This window comes from Strix aluco, chromosome Z (genome assembly GCF_031877795.1).
Source record: "Strix aluco isolate bStrAlu1 chromosome Z, bStrAlu1.hap1, whole genome shotgun sequence".
Classification (NCBI taxonomy): Eukaryota; Metazoa; Chordata; class Aves; order Strigiformes; family Strigidae; genus Strix; species Strix aluco.
In genome coordinates this window covers 62567636-62589972 of record NC_133971.1, presented here as the reverse complement: position 1 = coordinate 62589972, position 22337 = coordinate 62567636, and the positions used below count along the sequence as shown (strand labels likewise).

The 22337-nt window shown below is 41.7% G+C and overlaps 1 protein-coding gene across 7 annotated transcripts in view; it reads right to left on the bottom strand.

The window, feature by feature from the left end:
- Nucleotides 1–15800, bottom strand: part of ZNF462 (zinc finger protein 462) — a 94714-nt gene extending 78914 nt beyond the window's left edge. For 3 of the 7 annotated variants that reach the window (XM_074811813.1, XM_074811819.1, XM_074811820.1), the window contains exon 1: nt 15003–15382. The gene's annotated coding sequence lies outside the window, so the exon portion shown is untranslated. Of the gene's footprint in view, nt 1–15002; nt 15386–15624 lie in introns of those variants that run through there. The other 4 variants (XM_074811821.1, XM_074811822.1, XM_074811814.1 and 1 more) reach the window with 3 other exon arrangements.
- Nucleotides 15801–22337: the final 6537 nt, after the last annotated feature.

Genomic DNA, 22337 nt, shown 5'->3' with positions numbered 1-22337 from the left:
GGTGCCCAGGCTTGAAATATGAGTTGTTAGGACTCTTGAGAAGCATCAGGTGCCAAGGAACAGAATCCATGAGTAACATGGATGTTAGAAAAAAATTCTGATTCATATTATACTGTTAACAAAGCAGTAGAGATGGCCTGACCAAATTGTTTCTGAACAAATAAAACACAAACACTTGCCAGTACTTCACTTGAAAAGAAGTTTGCGTACAACAGCCACTGATATCCATCACACAACTGTTGCAATAACGTGATAGCTCAACAGCCAGGTACCACAAGGCAGTATCAACTTTTCAAATTCAAAAAAGTCACCATCAAGCTATGTGACTACAGCTGAATCTTGACACTAAGCAATATATGGGTATTGATATTAGTTTTCCAATACCCTCAGAAAAATGGATACAGCCTCTTACCTCTTTATCACAGTCTTTCTTTTGGACAGTATTTCTACAAAACAAAACATTCAGAGATCTTGAAGTCATTTACTGAAACAAAGCCAACACAAAAAAAAAAATCCCCTCTACACCATTGACAGTGGTAGACACACTTCTTCACAATTTCTAACAGAAAATAGATAAATCAAGAGTTTCCCCAGTAGTTCACATCTATCCTTGTGACATCAGAAGTAAAACAAACAAAAAAGCAAAAAAACCCCACAACCATGTCCAACAGACATTCACCTACTAGTGCCTCCCTAACTGAGAACTTCTCTGTAATCTGATGTTTACGAGATGGGAACTCAAGTCCATCTTTCTGGTGCTAGACCCTCCTGGTCTACCAGATAATAATTCCAGTTCCTAATTATCAGACACAGGAAATTATGAGGCATCCATGATGACAGAGAAAACAGTCAGTGTGTGTGATCATATGTCCCTGCAGATTGCTTTGTATCTTAAGCGACAGCTCCTTGCTGAAATAGGCTAACTCAGTGGAAGAATGCCAAGCATGCTGTGGTGAGATTATCATCTTAGTAGTTATTTATAATAAACTATCTTCAGCAAGTAGCACCTTTGTCAGTATGGAAAAGTCAAGGACAATGTATTTTCTTTGCAGTGTAGAGATGTTCTATGAGAAAATGTGCAGACAATATCTATAAGCATTATTCATTTGCATATGAAGAAACACTTCTGATGAACGTTCTCCATCATGTTCTAAAAATTGTTCAACACCTCTGGAAAAAACACAAAATTACCAGCTATTAGAACATAAAACCTGCAAGGGAAATTACATGGACAGACATGAGAAGATGAACCATACCTTAGAAAAAGTCTCTTGATTTGCCTGCATCCTTATACTTCTGATGCTGAAACAGCTACTACAACATGGAGTTATCTATGGAACCAAGAAAAAGTTCTGTCTTGAAAGACAGTGTTTGAGTTTCACATAATTCTTCTGTGACATGTCTTTGCAGGTGCCCTATGCATAAGTGTTAGACTCCCATAGCTTCAACGAAAAAAAAATCTCCTGAATGGGGCCAGTGGTGCAAGGAGGACTGTGTAAGGATGAAGTTACTGCAGAACAGAACAAACAGTCCTCACACACAAGCCATATTTTATATGCATCCTCTCCTCCAATCACCAAATTGAAACTGGGAAAACATACCTGTGGGTTGATTACTCCAGTTCTTAGGAAGATATAAAGAAAGTCATAACCTTTTCAGGGCTACTGCAGAACAGCATCTAAGACAAGGATTCATTCAAGGGGAGCTGTAATATTATTCTTTGAAAATCCTGCTGAACAGGCAATAGAAACCATGAGAGCTCCAGTTATGAAGTTCAGCTCTGCCATGCCCATCAGGAAGCAAGCTCTGGTATTCTAGACCCTCCCAGAAAAATACCTCCAAATGTTTTTGGGGAAAAGAAACAACAAAAAATCCCAAACCCATTGACCAGTCTGTGACTGAGCTGACAGAAGACATATCACTAGATTTTTTAAGTCAACAGAATGCTTAGCAAGCTTATTTAGAAATTCCTGTTCTGCAGATTTAGACAGTCATGTAACAGTATTTGGCTCTTAAAAAAAATGGTGTCATGGTAATTTGTCACTAGCTTTAACCAAATAGGAAAAAGAAATTCTAACAGGACATTTGTTCTAAAAAGAAAGCAGAAAAAAATGCAATAGCTTTCTACAGTTTTCTTAGTAATTACTGAGTTTCAAAGTCCACACACTATCACTTGCAGTATTTCATACCTTTCTGCATTTAGCAGCTTCACTACAATGTTCTCAAATGGTTAGAGCTTTTGAACAAACTGTCTCTGCACTAAAGCCAAAAGGATCTACAATGAAACTTCATCTGAAGCTCAGGACTTTCACATGACTGAACTCTTCTCTTTCTCCAGATCTGCTTAGCCCTTCAGCCTCCCCCCAGCCTCTTTTATAAACCATCAGACATGCTTTTGGAGTGCACTTCACTTGTTTAAAAAAAACAAACAGGTTCAAAAAGAGAAAGAAATTAAACCCTGCTGGGCTGAAGTTTTCAGATGACAAAGCAGAAGGTAATCATTTAATACCAAGTATGAAAGCAGCACAAAAGGACAAGATGCAGAGGGAAAAATCTATTTAGGCTTCCTGCACTGGCATGAAATGGCTGCTTTCCTTCTTACTGCCAGCTCCCATGCTTCATGTTGACATTACACATCCTGCACTGTAGATCCACCCCCATGCTGATGCTTGCCCAACAGAATTATCTCCTGCGTCACAGCAGTGGTAACAGAACTGCTGGCTCTGCAGATCTGAAAGCACCATTTCAATGCTTAATACATGCAGCAACTGGACACACTACCAGATATTCTAGGTTGGTTTGTAGCACTCTCAGCACTGTATTACTTGGCCTAACCTTCTGTTAACCATATGGTCTGTTCTCCCCTTGGGACCAAACCATTAAACTTTATTTTATTAATTTCTACCAAAATGTAGGGACAGTTTACAGCATTTGTGTCTGGTTTATCTCCAGCAGGGTTGCTAAGATGAAAATGACCTAAAAATAACTGGAAATGCTGCTTCACACCAACAGAGAACAAGATCTTTTGGAGTAAATATTTAAATGATCTGCCAGATGAACTACCATAGCAGTATGAACCACATGGATAGCAACTTGTGTTATGCACACATATGCAAAGGTATGCACTCCTGTCATTATAAAAGGGCCTAGGCTGCACTTTCCCTGATCCAAAACACCTGTCTTGAACGGGCAACTACCGTATTAGTATCTATTCAAACCAATCTCTTAATCAAAAAAAAAACCAACCCTGTGAAAAACGATGGCTTCCAAAAACACCACAGTTAGTGATGGGACTCCAGAATGCATGAGTATCATCTACAGGAAGCACAGCAACATGTATGTTCTCACTAGAACATCCACAAACATATGAAATCATATTTCAGGGACATGCCAGCATTCACTGAAGTCAAAGTTGAGTAATTATAACATACATGCTTCCCCTGTCAAAGTATAAAGAATGAGAATGAAACAAAAGGAGCACATGAAGGAAAGTGAAAGAATTATCGAATGCATAAGCTCCCGTTGGCTGTTGCAAATCAGCTACAACCATGCCCAAACATGCAACCACAAATGAACATCTCATGTATGTAGGTGGTAGTTGTTGAAAGCTGAGGGCATATTCTATTCAAGATGTAATTTCCAAACGCCTCACTGAAAACTCCACAAGAATTAGTCCACACAGCTAAGGATTTGATCTTCAAATGTTTACTCACATGAGTAGCTACAGTGAAATTCAAAATCAGATCACAGCGACTATTCACATGAATAAGCTTTTACAGTATAAGGGCTTTAGCCCCCATCTTCTCTTACCTGCCAAATGTACTAGAGTAACAAGAAAATGCAATGGTAGCTGAGGTCTGACCTATTAAAAAGTCTTTGTTCCTAACAGTGGCAGTGAGGATTTATTAAATAAATAAATAAAATGTACATGCCTGCACATAAAACAAAATCCCAGGAATGTACGAAGAATCCTGTAGAAGTTGCAGTTTTACTGCCTTCCAAAGAAAATAGGAAGCCAATCCACATAAAATCTAACCATAATAAATCATTAAAATTTGTTCTTCATGGCTACCACTACAGTGCAGTGTTTCCAAAGCAAGGTTGGATTCACTGTTCAGATTGCTACACACATGCATTTGTCTGAGGCAGTCTTCTCAATCTAAAGCTCCAAATCTCTGCAGGCTGGGGTGTCAAATATGTTTAAATAGGACAGCACTGCTATTATCCAACTTCCCAAATGAGACATTTCTCATGGGGAAGGAGTTCACAAACCACCTTCTTCACAACACTTGGGCAACTAAAACACTCTTTAGGTCACCCATTACTAAAATTCTTACTCAGACACAAATAACCCTCCAATGTGGATGTCAACAGGCATTGCTTTCAACTCATAAGCAGACTGCATATTTCACCTGAAAAGAGGATCAGATGTCTTCAGCACATCAAGGAAAACAAGCATGAGAACAGACTGTGTGGCATTTTAGCTCCATCTATCTTTAAAATTTCCCCAAAGAGCAGGATTTTTTTTTATGGCCCATTTAAGTTACTAACTCATCATCGTATGACTTGCCTCCACTGCCATGACATACAAAACTTTAGTGTATGGTGACAGGCCCCCCAGAAAGTTATTCCACAACCTGAAACATCATCTACCCTTCAAACACACTAAAAATAGATTCCTCACCCCCTTGAGGTCTCAGCAGCCCATCTGATATTACAGTACAGTATTAACAAACCTATGTAGTCACGAATTCTTAAAATAAGTATCTTCAGAGATAAGACCAAAATATCAGCAAGCAAATTATATTCCTGCACACCACTGAAGTAACATGGGTGAACCTCTGGAAGTACTAAAGAACCATGGGGGGCAACAAGCATTTCATGTTCATTTTGCAAGAGCACACCACATGCAACCTTTGGTCAACCTGTCTGTCATCTTGCTAAGCAACTTCTGACTCAAGGCTTTTGGTCTGGAAGACGTTTTCTGAGTGCAATCTCAGCAGTTTTTATGTGGTTCCTTAGGAGAACAACATACTTAAAATCTTGTATTCTCTCACAGTGGAAGGAGAGCAGCACACTTGTTGAGAGCATGGAATGGAAAATTCATTGTAGTATGTTATCACCTCTGTAATCTGATCATTTAAAAATAATTCAGGTTTACTCATTTATTCATGCAGCTGGGAGACCCAAATATATTGACTCACTCTTTCAGCAGCTCCAGGGAGTTATGCCCTTGGAGCCAGGGATTTCAGAAGGTCTCACACATGCACAGATAACCTGGCAGGAGAAATCTGCACGCTCTTGAGAAACAACAGCTTCTTCTCAACCTACCAGGGTGGAAACACACCAGGAGCCAGCACCAGGAAAGGGTTAAATACAGAAATCCTGCAAACCCTAAACTGAGAGCCATCGTGTATGCCAATTCACAACATGGCCTTCGGTCATATTTACCTCCAGAAGGCTTGATAAAGTCCTCCTCTCCCCAGGTCCTGGTGCTATCACACACTGGGCTGTTTTACACCATATGCTTGATCACAGACAAGAGAACTTGACCTCTGTATGACCTGACATAGCTGAAAGCTGATATGCTTTCTCCCCACTGCCCTCCCCCAACAAAGATAAAAAGGTCATTTAGACCAAAAGGAACCAGTCCACACTGACTTCAAGTTACATGAATTCAACTTTTGGGATGCCCTCCTGGCCAGGAACCCAAACCCTTTCTTGCAGGGCTGCAAGCCACAGCCATATGAGAGGGCAGGAACAATTCAGCAGTCAAGAGCTAATTAACCAGGCTGAGAGCTGTCTGGCTGCTCTCAATTTTCCATCAGACATTTATTAACATTTTTACACTTGTCAAGTTATTTAGCTGAGCATGATACAAAGCAGTTTCAGAGCCCCACCAGTGCTGGAGGTCCTATATCCTGCAGCCAGAGCCATCCAGATGTAGACAAGGGAAAAACTTAAATGCAAGATAAGAGTTTCCAATCAAATAAGGAGAGAAGTCATTCCAAATTTGTTCATATTGAAATTTTTTATTTTTCTGACAGTACCACTTGTCACACAACACAGAAGTAAACAACGTGACTCCTTATGGCCATTGCTTTCCAAACTTTGCTGCATTACCAACTAAACTAAGTAGACACTGTATATATATATATAGTTAGTCTCTTCTTCCACACTCACTGCAAGCAGCGACACAGCTGAGAACACATGATCTATGTCACAGAACAGCAGTGACATAGAAACAGAGACAGGTAACTCTGGTTCCCATCTCTAAGTGCTTGCAAACAGCAAAGCAGGTCTGCTCCAGTCTCACACCCCAGAACCACTCCCAAAAGGAGATTTTTCTTTTTCTACCCTACATATTGGTTTGTTTCAATACATTCAGCAACAGAATCCAGCACCTAGGTCTTAATTTCCAACGGCCCTTTTAAATCCTAATTACACCTATTTTACTGGGTAGAAGGATAAATGGTTGAAGGAATTAAATAAGAGCAAGATTTCAAGGCCTGGACACTAATTCTTTGGTGTCCTTAGTGTTTGGTCAGAGAGGCCTAAAACCACATTATAAAGAGTCACATACCCACAAATCTAGCTCTGAGTCTGAGTGACACTAAAGAATCCAAGTTTGAGTTAAAATAAACATTCAGGGGCTTCTCTAAGTTCTCTCCAGAAGCAGTTGTTCAACTAGAGATGATCACTCAGGCCTGATTCACTGCATCCACCTCAAGATCAGCACTCCTCCAAGCTGTCTCATAAGTTTAGCCTAGACTGGAGTGTCCACTTCATTGGGGAGGCCAAAAAAAAAAAAAAAAGGAAAGAACAACCACCAACAACGTAAGCCACCTTCACCAATCGCTCTAGAACTTCTGACCTAGAATCTATTTGAGCTGTCAATTTAAGATCAAGAAGAGCGAGGCAGAAAGGAAAAAAAACACTTTTCAGCATCATCAGAATTCTGGCATTTGGACCACAGAAAGGCCTTTATTAATGATCCCTTTCCCAGCTAGACACTAAATTAAAGTCTTCGGCTAGTCAAAGTCATCAAAAGGTAAATGCACCACTGTGCATGTCACACTCATGCTGCACAAAAATCTTCCAGCACATGTAGTCTTCCCTTAGCTTCCCTGTTTATGTCATATATAAGGAGAAAACTCAAAATACAGGCTGCTACAGCTCAGGTTCTGTGTGTCACATTCCCTCATTCTGTTCTTTTCTTTGCCAGCAATGTCTAGGGACAACGTGTGGGAGGAATGTGTTTGCCTGGCTGCTGTGATAAGTAGCTATTGTATTTTGAATCCATTTGCACAACAACAGTCCAATCCAGTATAACCCAACTTCTTCCCAAAAGGAATATCCTGTGATGCCTTCTTTCCACAACCACTGATACCACCCTGAAGCAGCACTATTTGAACCTTAAGAGCAGCAAGCGGGAAGGAAGAGTTTGCTCATTTGGGCAGTGCAAAGAAGCCCCTATTGTCCTACAAGGCCACGGAAACAGTGACCGCATGTACATCAGAAGATTCCATTTTTAGCATCTTTCAAAACAAAGTCTTCTCTTTCACATATCATGAGCACACTGAATCCTCAGTCTTCCTATATCATTCTCTGCAATGTCTGCTTTGTTTTGTCTTGAAAAATCATTCTCCTGCCTCTACCCCACGCAATTGCTCTATTAGCAGCAAGTTTCCACTACACATAATTATGGCATGCCTTAGCCTACTTTTCTGTTTGCTGAATAGCTCTGCCTATTTTCCACTTGTGCTGATGCTACCATTTACTTTTCCTGACACTCTAATCCTTGTATCCTTTGAAGGCCTGACTTCCTCCACCACAACAGCAGCTGGGGTTCTCAGGCCCCTTCCCAGAGCTTTTTAATAGCAACAGTAATGCCATAACTGAACATCTCACTTCTTCCTCAGGTCAACATAGAGCCTGTACCTGTAACAAGTGCTGCAAACACACTGTCCAGTGGTGCTGACCACCCACTTAGATAATGTTATGCAAGTTATTAATTGCATATTCCCAGCATTGAAAGGATAAGGAAGAACACAGGCACACAATGCAAGCACTTAGCTGCTTCTTCCAAAGGCATTAAATAACTCCCCAATTTTTTGCATAATCCCAATTAGATTGTTTTATCTTCCACCATGAAGTAACAAGCGACACACTTCAACAACTGAATTCTTAATCTAACTAGTTCAAAAATAACAGAAGTAGTCCACTGAATCAAGTGTTTTCTCAGAATTATTTGTCCTCAACACACTGGCCTTGTAATGATTGCTACCCCGATAAACTCTCAGTAAGTCCTTCCTAATCACTCGTGACATTGATGCTGTGCCTACAGCTCTTTATGCTGACATTATTAAACATGCATTCTTAAAGAGGCTGTATTTGACTCCACTCAAGAACAATGACTGCACATCCCGAGATGTCTCATTTCCATCTTCTTTAACTTACTAAATAAACATAAACTGATGGGGGTTTTTAAGGGAGCAGACCACCTTCTAACCAAAAGGCACTTTTAGCCCAAGCCAAAAACTTATTGTATTCCACCTAGACAGCAGCTGTGAAGATCCATAATTATATCACAAAGACTAATCAAAAACTAAGAGACTTTTAGATCAAGGGGAAATAAAAGGCATAACACTGTTGCTAGGTCTGGGACTGATGTTTCGATAACCAGTGTGTCTCAAAAATTACTACAAAGCAATCACAACCAATGATGAGGGAAGGCTCTTTTCCAAACACTGCTTAAAGTTCCTTCAAGTAGTGATTAGGCAAGGATATTTTGAGTTACTGCAATAACACATGCTGTCTTAAGCTGAACAAAGCAACTGTACCAAGATCTTCAACTCCTTAAGTGCTGAAGAGAACCCAGAAAAAAATTAAAATTGTACATAAGTGTGTTTCACATATAAGACACCAGAAATAATGACTCCCCTTTCCCCATCTCAAAACCTCTCTTTCAAACCCCTTCAGAGTTGTGTTTGTACTGCAACATCTGGCACAGCTTCATAAAACTCTAGAGATGAGGGGCAGACTTTAGATCTTTGGTATTGTTTTTACAGTCAGAAGAATAAAATGGAACAAAAACCAAAACAGTCTCACATGACTTTTTATTTACCTATGTGTTCAACTTCCCAAACACAAGCTGAAAGCCAAAGAACACTCCCCAAACTCAGGACACAAAGGAAGACATCATTCTATTAAATCTAGTCCCTTCATTTGGAAACTTCTACTAAAGCCTTTATCATAAGTTGAGCTATCTCCCTTCCTCCCCCCTTCTTTCAGCACTGGCATACAAACCATGCTATTTTAACTTCTTTCCTGTTCTCCCAGTTCTTCTGGAACATTTTATTTTCAACAGTCAACTCATTTGGAGAAGTGCCATGCTGAAGTTCAACCGTTTACAATGTTAACTGTGTCTCTGCCAGCAGCTGAAGACTTGCATCACACCACCTTCTCCAGCACCTCTTGATTAAACAATTTGTGTTCCTCTTTCTGAGAGGTTAGCAGATTAGTTTAAGCAGCCTTCATTCTCATCATATGCCTTTTTTTTCCATTCAAAATTATTCTCACTCTCTGAAGAGTAAGGTGGTATTTCTCCCCCCCTCCCTCAACTAACACTTCACAGACCTCCTGCTCAACTCCTATGGGCCAATATCATATTCCATTAAACACTTTTGGACAGATTCCTTGATTATTTAGTACTCTAGAACAAAGCAACTGCTTGAAAAGCAAGTAACCATTTAGATTGATGAAGTTCAACACTTTTACTGAAGCCAGCAATTAGAAGTTCATATTTGATCACATGTTGATCAAGTACCAAGTTAAGCAAATCATACAGTTCTGGCACTAGCAGCAGATTGTCTTCATCCAGAACAAGTTTACAAAATAGATTATTTAATTTCAAAACAGAGAAATATCTGTGAAGAGAGTATTTACATTATTTTTCTACTACAATAGATTGGAAGTATAACAAAGGAAACAAAATACGTGAAAAGACACAAGGCCTTCATAGACCTTTCCTGATCTGTCAAAACAGGATCTCCTTCCTCTAACAGAATGCTTCTTCAAACTACTCTTTTCAGTATTTCACTGGGGGATTTCGGATACTACAGGTTTTGTCCCTAAATTTGCTTAGTGATAGCTTCATAACAGAGCAATGTTAGTTAATGACTACTACACAGCTATTCACAAGTTTCACACTTTTAAGTCCTTTTTCCTTAGTTTCTCACTAAAAGCAGTGTTCTTCTGCTCAATTTAAGAAGTTATCCACAACACCACGCAGAGAAAGTCTTACAGCAAAGTGGCGCAATCTCAGTTTATATCTCTACCCATGTGGTTTGGAATAATAGGAAAACTCCATAGGAGAACTTCTACATTTGTTTCTGGGGGTTCCAAATTTCAAGAGACATCTTTGAGCTTTTCTGAGGTAACCTTCTTCAAACTGCAACTTGTACTATTATAAGACTTCAGTTCTTCCCATTTCCTTTTTAAGGCTAAAATTAAACTTGTCCATTCCTTGAGGCCCAGAGTAACATCTGCCAAATGTCCAAACAGCTATGTCGAACACAGTTCTTCTCCAATACTTATCTACTTATCAACTCTCTTTTCAATCACTCATGTGTTCATAGAAGTCAATCCTCCTTTAAGTCAAAGTTCATAACACTAAAGAATTTATTATAAACTTTACTGAATTGGAATGATAATCTTTTTTTTCCACTTCTACTTGCAGTTGTTCTACTTTCCATTTCCAGCATCTGATTATGTACTCATATTCTTCACAGTCTGAGTATACACAATATATTTTTAGTTTTCCTCTTGTAACAAAATATTTTTTTTAAATTATGGAAATTCTAAACATGATGTTTTAGATTTCTCAACAATGTAACCCATTATGAACCTAGTAAAAATGTATAAGGAAATGAAATCATTGTTTAAACATTTTTAAAGCAGTGGTCCATAGGCTATGTCTAATGGGGTTGAGAAAAGTGATTAAGAATAGCAAGTTTGTATACTGAAGAATAAGCTATGAATGCAGTTTCTGTTAGAGCTTGCACCATGAAAAAGTTCTGGGTGCCCACAAACCAAAAGCAATTGAAAGCCATTGTCGGAATGAAGAAATTAGTGCCTGATTATGAGAAACATTCAGGTCATCAACATCTCATGAATTAAGATTAATTATCTTTCTAGAGCTCCTTTTAAAGCTGTTTTGCTTTTTTAACACTAGTTTTGGGTTGTTTTTAAAAATAAAAGAAGTCTCTCTGCTCGTATTTTAACAGCAAGGTGAACTTCAACCTGTGTGGGCAGAACTACAACAAGAAACATCATTAACAAGAACATCATTCTCTAAAGGGTTTTCAGTCTCAGAGTGAAGAAACCCCCACAGAAGTAACACCACTCTCACTTTAACTCAAACTATTGCAATGACATTTGGTTTTCTACAGTGTCTGTCACCACAGGAGAGGGGTAAGAGGCCCTCCCATAAACATCCTCAGCTTAAATCTCAAACTCGTTCTTGGATTGCACATGCCATGTTCAAAAGCAGTGTATCAATAGGGTACATTGTGGTGCAAGCACTGAATTGACCTCTCAAGAATTAAGAGGACGTTCACAATTCTGAACTATGAAATACAAATGGATACCTAAGAAGACTGCATACAGTCTTCTTATACAGGGGAGAGATATTTAGGATCTGACACAAACAAGCAAAGGTCAGTGAGGACTTTTTCAGTTTCTTCAGTGGCTGCTGATTTAGACCTGTGCAGGGATTGCAAAGTGCATGAAAGAACATCACCTCAGGGAAAAAAAAAAAAAAAAAAACCAAAAAAAAACAGTTAACCTCCTTCTTTACTTTGTCAAAATGTAGCCTCCCTTTATACTTTGTAAGATACCTGAAATGGTATGTTCCATGGCCCACTTTGAAAGATGGAGACAACAACAGTATCTCAGTAACTCTGGTGACATATCAACATTCAGAACTGAAGAAATGCACAGTTGATAATGCAATACCCTTCCCAAGTATATTAGATTACATACTAACCCATTTCTTCCATAGCAAAAATAAGGGCAGTTTTTAACCTTGCAGCAGCTGGATCTCAAGTTTATTGCTAGTCATTGCAATCCTCAAATCTTTCTATTCTTTTTGCACATCTGGGAGCATGTTCTGATTCAGTTTTGTTGGTCCCCTTATCGTGTCACTTACACCTCTCATATGTAACACATTCCTTCTTAAACCCTTCAGAGTAACCTAAGAATGAACATTACTGATACCCTTCTATGGAGCTGTGCCTTCAAGCTCAGTAGCACTGCACTCTGGTATCCCCCTCATGCATTTCAGCATGTAGTTTGAATTTTTTGAGGAACTGAATCTACTATTCAACAGATGTGCAAACTCAGGTTGGTGGGAAGAGAGAGGCCTGGTTTGAGACTACTCAAAATTATTCCAGATTAAAAGATGGGTTAAAAAAAAGCAGACAAATTCCTGTTCAGCTGCTATCACACTTTAAAGATCTTAGGTTTCCATAATGACATTAAAATCATAACAAGAATGTTGCTGTAAGTTTTCAGAAAAAAATATTTTAATACACCAAAAAGACAGCTGTGAAAACTGTTTTGTTTTTTCCAAGAGAAATTATGTATGGTATGATGCTCCGAGGAACCTACTAAAAGCTTGCCAGTATCATTTTAATGCAACCTAACGCATGGGGAGAAATATTCCATCTCTAATTAAAACTACATCCAAAAGAAGGAATGCTCTTGAAAATCAGATGTTAAAAATCCCAAAAAATGAGGCATCACCATCATCACCTAAAAAAAAAAAAAGTGACATTTCATGACGTTCTCTGGAAGAACCTGAGCAGCCTCAAGCTGCATGCACTTACCTCCAAATGCTTTCAAAAACCTATAAATATATGCATATATACACTATTTCTTTGGCCAACTGATCAACCTCCAAAATTCTGTGGTCTTTAACCAAAGAAAAATATCTAGAAAGGTGACCTCCGCATGAAAGCATAAGAGCAAAAAGCCTGAGGATGTGTTTCTCTGTGTGAAGGAGAATCTGATCAATTTCCTCCAATCCTCATTTCCTGATAGCATGAAGTCAGAGAGAAGACCCATCACAATGTTGTACATTGAAAAACTGAAGAAACCTTAAGGGAAAAAATCATGATTAAGCCAGCTACTGCCAGCAAAGCTTCCAAACATGGAGAGACATCCACGATGTTAGGAGCACTTCCATCTCAGCTTTGTCTACTCTCTCTCTCCTCCATTTTCTGGTGGAGCTAGAGAACATGACATGGCTTACCTGACTCAGATCACAGCTCTCTGCCAAACTAGTCACTTCCTCTTAAGACATGCAAGCAGCTTCATGAGACAAACAGACCCCCACAGACACACACACACAAAAGCAGCAGCAGAAGGCACTGAAACTTGAAGGTCTTTCTGCTTCCAAACATCAGAAAAACGAATGAAACTTTTCCTTTTTCTCCCCCAAAAGAGGGAGATGAAGGGGGGAGAAATCCTATCAGATCACAACTACATGAAGCTCCAGGAGGATCTGTGTGGAGAATAGAAACCACAATACTAAGAGGAGGGGGGGAGGGGGGGGGAAGAAGGTTACTCCAGAAGACATAAAGAGTCTGTAGACTCTGTGTGTGCATGTGTGCGAGAGCGAGGAGAAGCTTTGTGTTGTGGAGCCTGGACTGGAACCAAAGCAGACAGCTTGCAAATGGAGGACAGGGAGATAAAGGGAAAGAGGGGGAGAGATAGGGAGAAAGCTGCGCCGGGTGGTTGAGAAAGGGGCAGGAAAGAAAGCGCTTTCTCCCTCGCCTGGTTTAAAGGTAGGGACATCGGGGAACTGAGCAAGAAGAAGTGGGCTCCTTCCCCTTCCTTTCTTCCCTTCTTGCTCTCTTTCGCTCAAAGGAGAGCACAAGCGTGTGTAATGGCTTCTGCTCTCCAGCTGAACGCTGTCCTCCTCCAAGCAACCTCCTGCGGGCACCACCAGCCCCCCAGCCCCTGCGCCGCCGGGGACCCCCACATCCCAACTCCAGGAGAGCCGCGGTGGGGGCACCAACGCCGGGGTGAGGGACCAGCCTCACCAGCGGCGAGGAGGAGGGCAGCGAGAGGAGACGAGGAGAAAGAGGAGAGGAAGAGAGGTAGAGAGAGAAGGAGAGAAAGACGAGAGAGAAAGAGAGGTAGAGAGAGAAAGAGGTAGAGAAAGAGAGAGAGAAAGAGAGAGAGAGAGAAGGAAAGAAGAGAAGAGGAGAAAGAAAGAAAAGAAAGAGAAAGAAAGAAAGAAAGAAAGAAAGAAAGAAAGAAAGAAAGAAAGAAAGAAAGAAAGAAAGAAAGAAAGAAAGAAAGAAAGAAAGAAAGAAAGAAAGAAAGAAAGAAAGAAGAAAAAAGAAAGGAAGGAAGGAAGGAAGGAAGAAAGAGGTCACCCGATTGCTTGGGTCGTGCCAGCACGGAGCTTTTCTCTCCTCCGTGTCTCTCCCGTCTCTGATCCAAGTCCACACGCACAGCACCATCCAGACCATGCACACACACACACACACACACACACACACACACATATATATACATATATCCTCTCGGGCACCCCCCACCCCGAAAGCTCGGCTGATATCTCACTTATCTCCCCATATCCCCCCCCCCCCTTAATGCAACAACAAAAAATTAATTAACCGCCTTCCTCCTCCTCCCACCACCACCACCACCACCAGCACCTCCTCCTCTTCTCCTCCTCCATGCAAGAGACTTCTCGCTCAAACAAAACACCCCGCTCTCGCTCCCCGCTCTTCTCTTTTTTTTTTTTCTTCCTTTCTTTCTTCCTCCTTCCTCCGTTGACCGAATGAATGGATTTCAGAGGAGGGTGGTGGAAAGAAAGAAAGACAGAGAAGACCAAGCAAAATATGTGTGTATATATATACACACACACACGAGAGATGATCTCTCCAATGCCAAACCGGAGATGGGTTTTAATTGCAAGAACTTACAGGAGCGTCCCAGCACTGCTGCTCTTGCTGCTGCCTCCTCTCCTCTTCCTCTCTGCCTAGCTCTTCTTCTTGTTATTGTTGTGGAAGTTGTTTTGTGAGTCTCATGTGCTCCTTGCCAGGTCTCAGCAATGGAGGATCGCCATCTTTCCCTGCTTTTCCCCCCCTCTCTCTCCCTCTCCCTCTCTCTCCTTCACTGGTTTGCTGCAGCTGCAGATGACCTGAGATATCCGTCTCTCTCTCTCTCTCTCACTCACCCTCTGTGTCTCTCTCTGAATAATGAGCAACCAGAGGGAGAGAGAGAAAGAAGACAATCTCCTCTCCTACCACACAAAACGCAAGAGCACCAGGGGGTGCAAGAATCCTTTCTAACAACAACAACAACGTGTAAGGGAAGAGGAGGAAAAAGAGAAAGAAAAGAGAAGAGAGGAGGAAAAGGCAAGAAGAAAGAGAGGGAGGGAGGTGGAAGAGGAGGGGGGGGAAAGCAAGCAAACGAGAGAGATCCAGGAGGCAGACAGATGGAGGAGATGATGGTAGTGATAGAGGAGGAGGTGTTGAAGATGAAGGAGATTAAGAGGAGGAAGGTGGTAACAAAAAGTAAGGTTTGGGACACTGAATCACTCACTGGCCAGGGAGGAGGAGAAGAAGGGGGAAAGATCTGAAGAGCTTCCCCTTCCAAGCTGTTGCCTTCACAAAGCTTCCTGTGCAGGAGCGCTCAGCAGCTCCTGCTATGCTCGGGGAGCCGCTCGGATGGAGCGCTCTGCTAGGTCATAGCTCTCTTCCAGCCATGGCAAAAACCGGTTTCTGCATGCAGATCTGCCCCTGAGGTGATCCCTCAGACACATCCATCTAGAGGCTAATCTTCCCTGAGCAGGGTAGAGAACATAAATGGAGCTGGAGGTTGCAAAGTATAAAACCAGATCTACCACGTGGTTGTTTTTTAATCCCCCTTCCAGCTCGCATTTGATGTGGAGAAAGGACACTCGAATTGTCCATTTCTGGCACGTATTTTGAAGTCTACTCCCGGAAATAAAGACTGTCATCTCCAGGTTTTTTATTTCTCACAAGCATTTAGGAGAAAAGAGAGCTTGTACTACCGAGCACCAAAATCACTTCCTACATTGGTGAAACGTTTTTGGCTGCAAAATAAAATAAATAATTAACTTTTATGCCTTCCAACACCTAGTTGTCTGCTCCTTTGTGACTGATTATTTAAATCGTGGAAACTAACGATCAAGGCTCACAAAGAAAGGTATCTTGGTGATGAAGGCAAGCAGGCAAAGACAAAGCGGCTGTAGCCTGCATTTTTATTTAGTCTCGTTTCTGTTAAGCATTGTGCTGAGCGACTTCTTTTGCTCGACACCCCCCTCCCCCTCCCCCTTCAATCTTCCTACAGCACCAGGTCAGATTCTTTCTAGGGTTATGTCTAGCACTGGAGGGGGGCTGAGGGGGGATTAGGGGTTACGTGCAGACTCAGAAAATCAATACACGGGAGTGAGGCAAAATCAATTTGAGCACAAGGGCATGACTGGTATTGGAACATCACCGGGGTTTCTCGAGCCCTCCAGCACTGCAATTTGCATGGGTGGAAGAGAGACTAGAACCACAAAACTCCGGTTCGGGTGAAGGGGAAGATCCCTCCCCTGCTCCGAGGAAGTTTTATGCGAGTGGTGAAGCTGAGATGATCTTCTTAAAAAAGTCCAGATTTTACTGGCTCTGGGAGAGGTCAGGCATGTTAGAACTTCATTGTCTGAACTCTCCCAGCTCAGCTGAAGACCAAATGCAGAAATGCTAACAATAGTAATAAAATAAAATAACAAAAATCGCTCGCCCAGGTACTAGTCAAGTATTAAACGGATGCACTCTCCGATCTTCCCATCCACAAGTCTGCAGTGAGTACAAAGCACACAGGCAGGATCTCTCCCATTAAATCTTCTCTTTCTTTGAGCTATGCAAGTTAATCACTAAACAGGAGAAAGATCTTCTCCCTCCTCCTCTCCCCTCTTTCCGCTCCCCCCCTCCTTGCCCCAAACAAGTGCTGTGAGAAATAGGAGGAAGAATATCTGGGCAGAAGAAGCACTGTTGGATTGAGAGAATCCTTCTTAAAGAAAAGGGGAAAAAACATCAAAACTGGGGATTCCTACTAAGACTACTGGTTTTATGCAGACAAATGAAGCAGACACCTCCTAAGAAGCTGATAAAAGAACATTAAGGAAAAGGGAGGGACTGTCTTTACGGCTGCCAGAATGTGCATGTGTTCTGCCTGCAATTTTCTATAAATCATTCTCTTCGCAGGAAGAGAGCGCCTGGGCTTTGCAATCTTTGACGTACCATCAACGCCGAGGCAGATAATTTACCTCTTTGTCTCTCAGCATTACATTTTAAATTAAAAAAAAAAAAAAAAAAAAGTAAAATAGAGCAACATCACAACCAACAAATCCCAAAACACCTGACTTCTGACTAGCCACCCTCCAGGGAAACAACAATCCTATTTAAAAATGAAGGCTCTTGGGAGGAGTGGGCATCAAACCTCAGGGGGGGGGAAAAAAAAAAAAAAAGAAAAAGAAAAAAGAAAATGTGTTTTCATGGAGGTAGCCTGGAAACGTTTTCCGGCCCTATCCCCCCGTCCTTTGGCGGGGGGGTTGTCCCTCCTGTGTCCCGTGGGGGACCCCCGTGGTCCGGCGGGGAGCACAGCTGTCCGGGCACCCACTCGGCGTCCCGGGGAGGAGGTCGGGGCAGCCAGAGCAACCCCGGCGCTGGAGGGCAGTGCCGGGGGGCACGGGGCCGGAGGCTTCTCCCTAGGGGTCGGGTGGTCCATAACTTCCTCCCGCAGGCTTTCAGCTATCCCCACCGTGCTCCGAGCGCCTCCGGGGAAAGCCAACAGCGAGGTGGACACGCTGGGCTGGGAGAGCCCCACCGAGAAGCAATCACCAGGGAAAAGACAGGGGGAAGCCCTCCCGGAGCCCCCCGTCTGGTTGCGCTCAGGAACCGGCGCTTCTGGCTCCCGAGTCCAGTGGAGGCGAGGGGGACAAGTCCGGGGGGGTGCAGGACCTTCCACGGGTGGTGGGCGGAAGGGAGAGGGCTTTAGCTGCGGGGCAGCCCCCCCTAGCTCGCCCCGGTGCCGTGCCCAGCAATAAAGAGGTTAACCGTGCTGACAGCTCTCTGGTTCTAATTACTTCGGTGGGTTAATAGTCCCATTAAGGGTAATGAAGATAGTTTGCAATTCTCTGGGTGCTGGCATTTGGGTCGCCCGGGACACCAGGGGATGTCGGGGTGTAGACAAAGGCACCGGTATCTCCTCTGCCAGGCAGCCCGGCTGCGGGACGGGAGTTGGGAAGCCTGGACGGAGCTCCCACCGTGGGGCTTAGCACCCCGCTCCCCACCCCGGGTTGTGGGAGGGGCGGGGGCGAGAGAGGATTTCAGCTTCTGTCCGTCTTCCCAGCAGCGCTGGTGTCCGCCGAGTAGTCTGAAGCCACAGGAAGGGGATGTTCTTGCTTTTAAATAAAAAATTAAATCTTCCCCCATCGACCTGGGGTAGATGGACGATGTTCCACCCTGTAGCCAGGGGAAGGAGGGCCTGGGGTGGTGGAGAAAACATTTTCCAGCCTCTTGGACTGGCTGCGTCTTTCCTTACTCAGAAAATCTGACCAACCTGGGCCCGAGCACTTCATCCCCAGGCCAGATCTTTGCTGGTGTGCAATGATTAAAGCTTGCATGGCCCTGGCTGATACCTGCATCCTGCAGACACTGTAAGTCCGTGGGGGGCTGCACAGTGAGCCCCACGGAGGCAAGGGCACAGGCAGAGTGGTGAGCAGCAAGCTCAAGATGGTGTTATCCTGCCTTCCCATTTTTTATTTTTATTTTTTCAGCCAAATCCATTTCTCCATGGGCTTTAATTAGCTCCTCAGGATGGGAAACTCTTCTACATTTAGCGTGGACAGTGAACACAGCCTTAATGAGCAGGAGACATTAGGAAAGCATTGTGGAAAATAAGATGCTGAAAGCACACTTCTTCGTACATAATCAACAGTGAGGCAGTGTTGTTAATGTCCCCTCACAGAACTGAAAGTGGCTTCTTTTTTTCCTCCCCAGATTTGGAAGAGTTTCTTCCTTTTCCTCCAACAAGTTTGAGTGAACTTCCTATTTATTCTCCACTTCTTCGGGCTATTTTATCCTACTGGAGCAAGATTTCACAGTGCTTATGCAAGAGGCAAGCATTGTATCAGCTCACTGAAGAACTGAACATCACTCCTTCTCCAGCATATTATGTTCTGCAGCTATTGAGAGAATTTCACTTTCCTATCTAAGAAGATTAGAAATGTGCTGTTCTGACCTTTACCCTGGCAACTCCCTTATTTTGTTAACCTCCAAGGGTTTCCTTATTGTGAAGGACTTAGTGGAGAAGCTGGTTGGTTGGAAGCAGAGAAATCCTACTTGGATCCATGAAATACGAGAGATATCTAATCAGCAAAATTTTCTTTTAGCAAATACTCTTATAGAGGACAGTGGATTCAAGAGCCTTTACATGTAAATAATCCAAATCTAGGCTCTTAAGAACTCTTCAGAAAATTCTTCCATTAAAACCTAAAACTTTCAGCCTGCTAATAATATTTGGAATGATTTATTTCTGGCAGAGCTCAGACTGAAATCTCCAAGAGCAAGCTCTTCACTGTAAGGTCACTTTGTTATCTGCAAGGACACCTCAGAATGTAGTATGCATGTTGCAGACCCAAAGAAAGATACATTTTTTTTGTTGCTGGGAATGCTTAAGAGAAGTGTACTGGTGAGGACCGGGTTAGGTATTGGAAGTCACTTCCTTATCTGAGAGATGTATAGGTTGCATCTGTTAGAAATACAGTTTTTGCTCCTTTGAGAAAACTGAACCTTCAGCAGTCAGATGTTTGGGTAAAGTCATGGTTCTGTTTTATACCTGTCCACAAGCTTCCTCGGAAACTCTACACCAGGACCAGAAGCCAAGAAGTCACTTTACAAAGAGAACCAGGCCTGCTCCAAAACCTTTTAATTTAGGTGTGAGTCAAGAATAGTGGGTATATGGTGTTGGAAGGTTATGGCTGACTTCAGGGTGGATTTGGTGGGTACCACAGGTCATCACTTCTCCAACCTAAGAACATGTCGAAAAAGTGCAGGCAGCAGGAAACCTTGTGTCCAGTCAAACTCCCTGTAGAGTTAATGAAAAGAATTCCTTCAGTGTTAAAACCAACTGGGTTGGAACCAGAGCAAATCCTTAGCAACTGAAACATGAATCACAATCGGCCCTAGATCATTAGTAAATAATTTGTCAGTATATATCCTCTTTTTAATGATCAATTTGATTTAATAAAAGAATGAAATACAGTCTGGTAGAAAGGGTGTTTTATCCATCAGCAGAAGACAGGCAACAAACTGATTTGGGGGAAATCTGTAATTACCGTGATGAGTGTTTGCTAAGCAACTAAAGACGTATCCTAACTTCACTTCTTACTGTTAAAAAACAGTGACCATAAAGTTTAATTTAATTAACTTTGAACTTTTGAAATCTTTAGAAGCAAAAGATATTTTGGTATAAGTGCAAATTTAGTTTTATGAAATTCAGTCCTTCCAAAGACACAGCTGGATTTCATTTAACTTCTGCGTGGTTTTAAATGGAGCCAGTGAGATTGAAACTGCAGTCACTTTACAACATCTGACTTTCTGGATCATGACAACTGTTTGCTGGTTAGTATAGAAACCTTATATCCCAATATACTCACTACTAAGAGGACTTCAAGAGAGAAACAGTTTGATTTTGTCTTTGGAAGAGGTAGGTGCTGAGTGATTTGTGAAAAGGTTTTTAATTTATGGGTCAGATACAAATGGTTTCTGGCTATATTCACTGGTCATTTTTCACTCCCCCCACCCTGTATATTTTACTAGATTTATGCAATTCAATACAAAGCTATTCTTACTTGCATACCTTTGAAAAATGCATTTCCCCCCTTTTTTAAGGTCTAAATGCAACACTTGCATCACTTGATCTGTCTCTCTAGTACTCCAGTATTTTTAAAACTTAAGCTCTCAAATGCCAGTCAAATAATTTTTGTTCTGTATGTCCTATTCAACCTGTATAATGTACAGCCTCTGATAGATTTGAGTTCCACTTCCTAGCCAGTATTTCTGATATCTAATTTTTCTAGACCCACTATAAAATTGAAAAAGGCCATCTCTGGCTTTGTAGGGAAGTGCCTGGTACTGCTGGATAATCTGTCTAGTATATGCAGTTTGATGACATTTTTATTGATACATTACAAATTTAGCCCAAGTTTCATTTTTTGAAGCAAATCCAGTAGGTATTTTCATTTCCCGTGGAAGCATTTCAGGCGTAGTTGATTTCCCATATTGCATGTCTTTGAAGATATAAAAAGGAAACAATGCATTTTATCTATCTCCTACTATTGAAATACTTCAGCTTACAGTTTATTTCCTAATGAAGTTGTTTCTTCTTCAGCTTTTGCTGAAGTCCCAGTTGCACATATGGGTCAATTCCAGTTCATTTTCCCTGTGAGCAGAGACATGCATACTACAGAAATTTGAACACTGCTAAAGCGCATGCCAAAACTCTGTTCTTCTAGTAATGTAATAACATTTTGGGGACACCTTTCCTATCTGTGAGCTTGTCACTGCTACTGCAAATCTGGAGATGTTTCAATAAATGCTGTTGAAGATTCTTCTCGTGCTCTGAAGTTTGTGACCAACACAAAATGAAGCTCTTCCTCATCCATCTGCTGTCTGTTTATCTCTGTTAAAAGATTGATTTTTTTCCTACTCACACGTATTTATGGCACTTTTTTTTTTTTGCCATTCCATGTCTCCACATGACCAGCCAAATCCTCAGTTCATGTAATTTGGCTGGCTTCACTGACTCCAATAGATATACTGCTAATTTAAACCTTCTGCCTGGCTCATTCTTGCATCTAATTGGGTTAATAATCTTTGCCAATTACTTTCAGTAGTTTAGATATTTCTCTTTTTACCTGTAGATGTTATGTATTGAAATTACATGTTTTTCTCCATTGATGTTTTCACTATGATACATTGATAACTCACAACATTACTCTGTTTTTAAAGTTTACATTTCTTTTCTGCTACCCTTTCTGATCTCTCCAGAGTTACTCAGTTCCCTAATGCTCACCTTCACTTCCTTCATCTTAAACTGTAGCATTTTGCGGAGTTTCTCGCTGCATTAATTTATTTCAATATGCTATATTTCAAAGGAGCCTTTCTTCTGTAAGATCTCATCTATATTAGTGTTGTGTCATTTATGAAGAAGACGTTGTTTCCAGTTTTCATCTTTACAGCTAG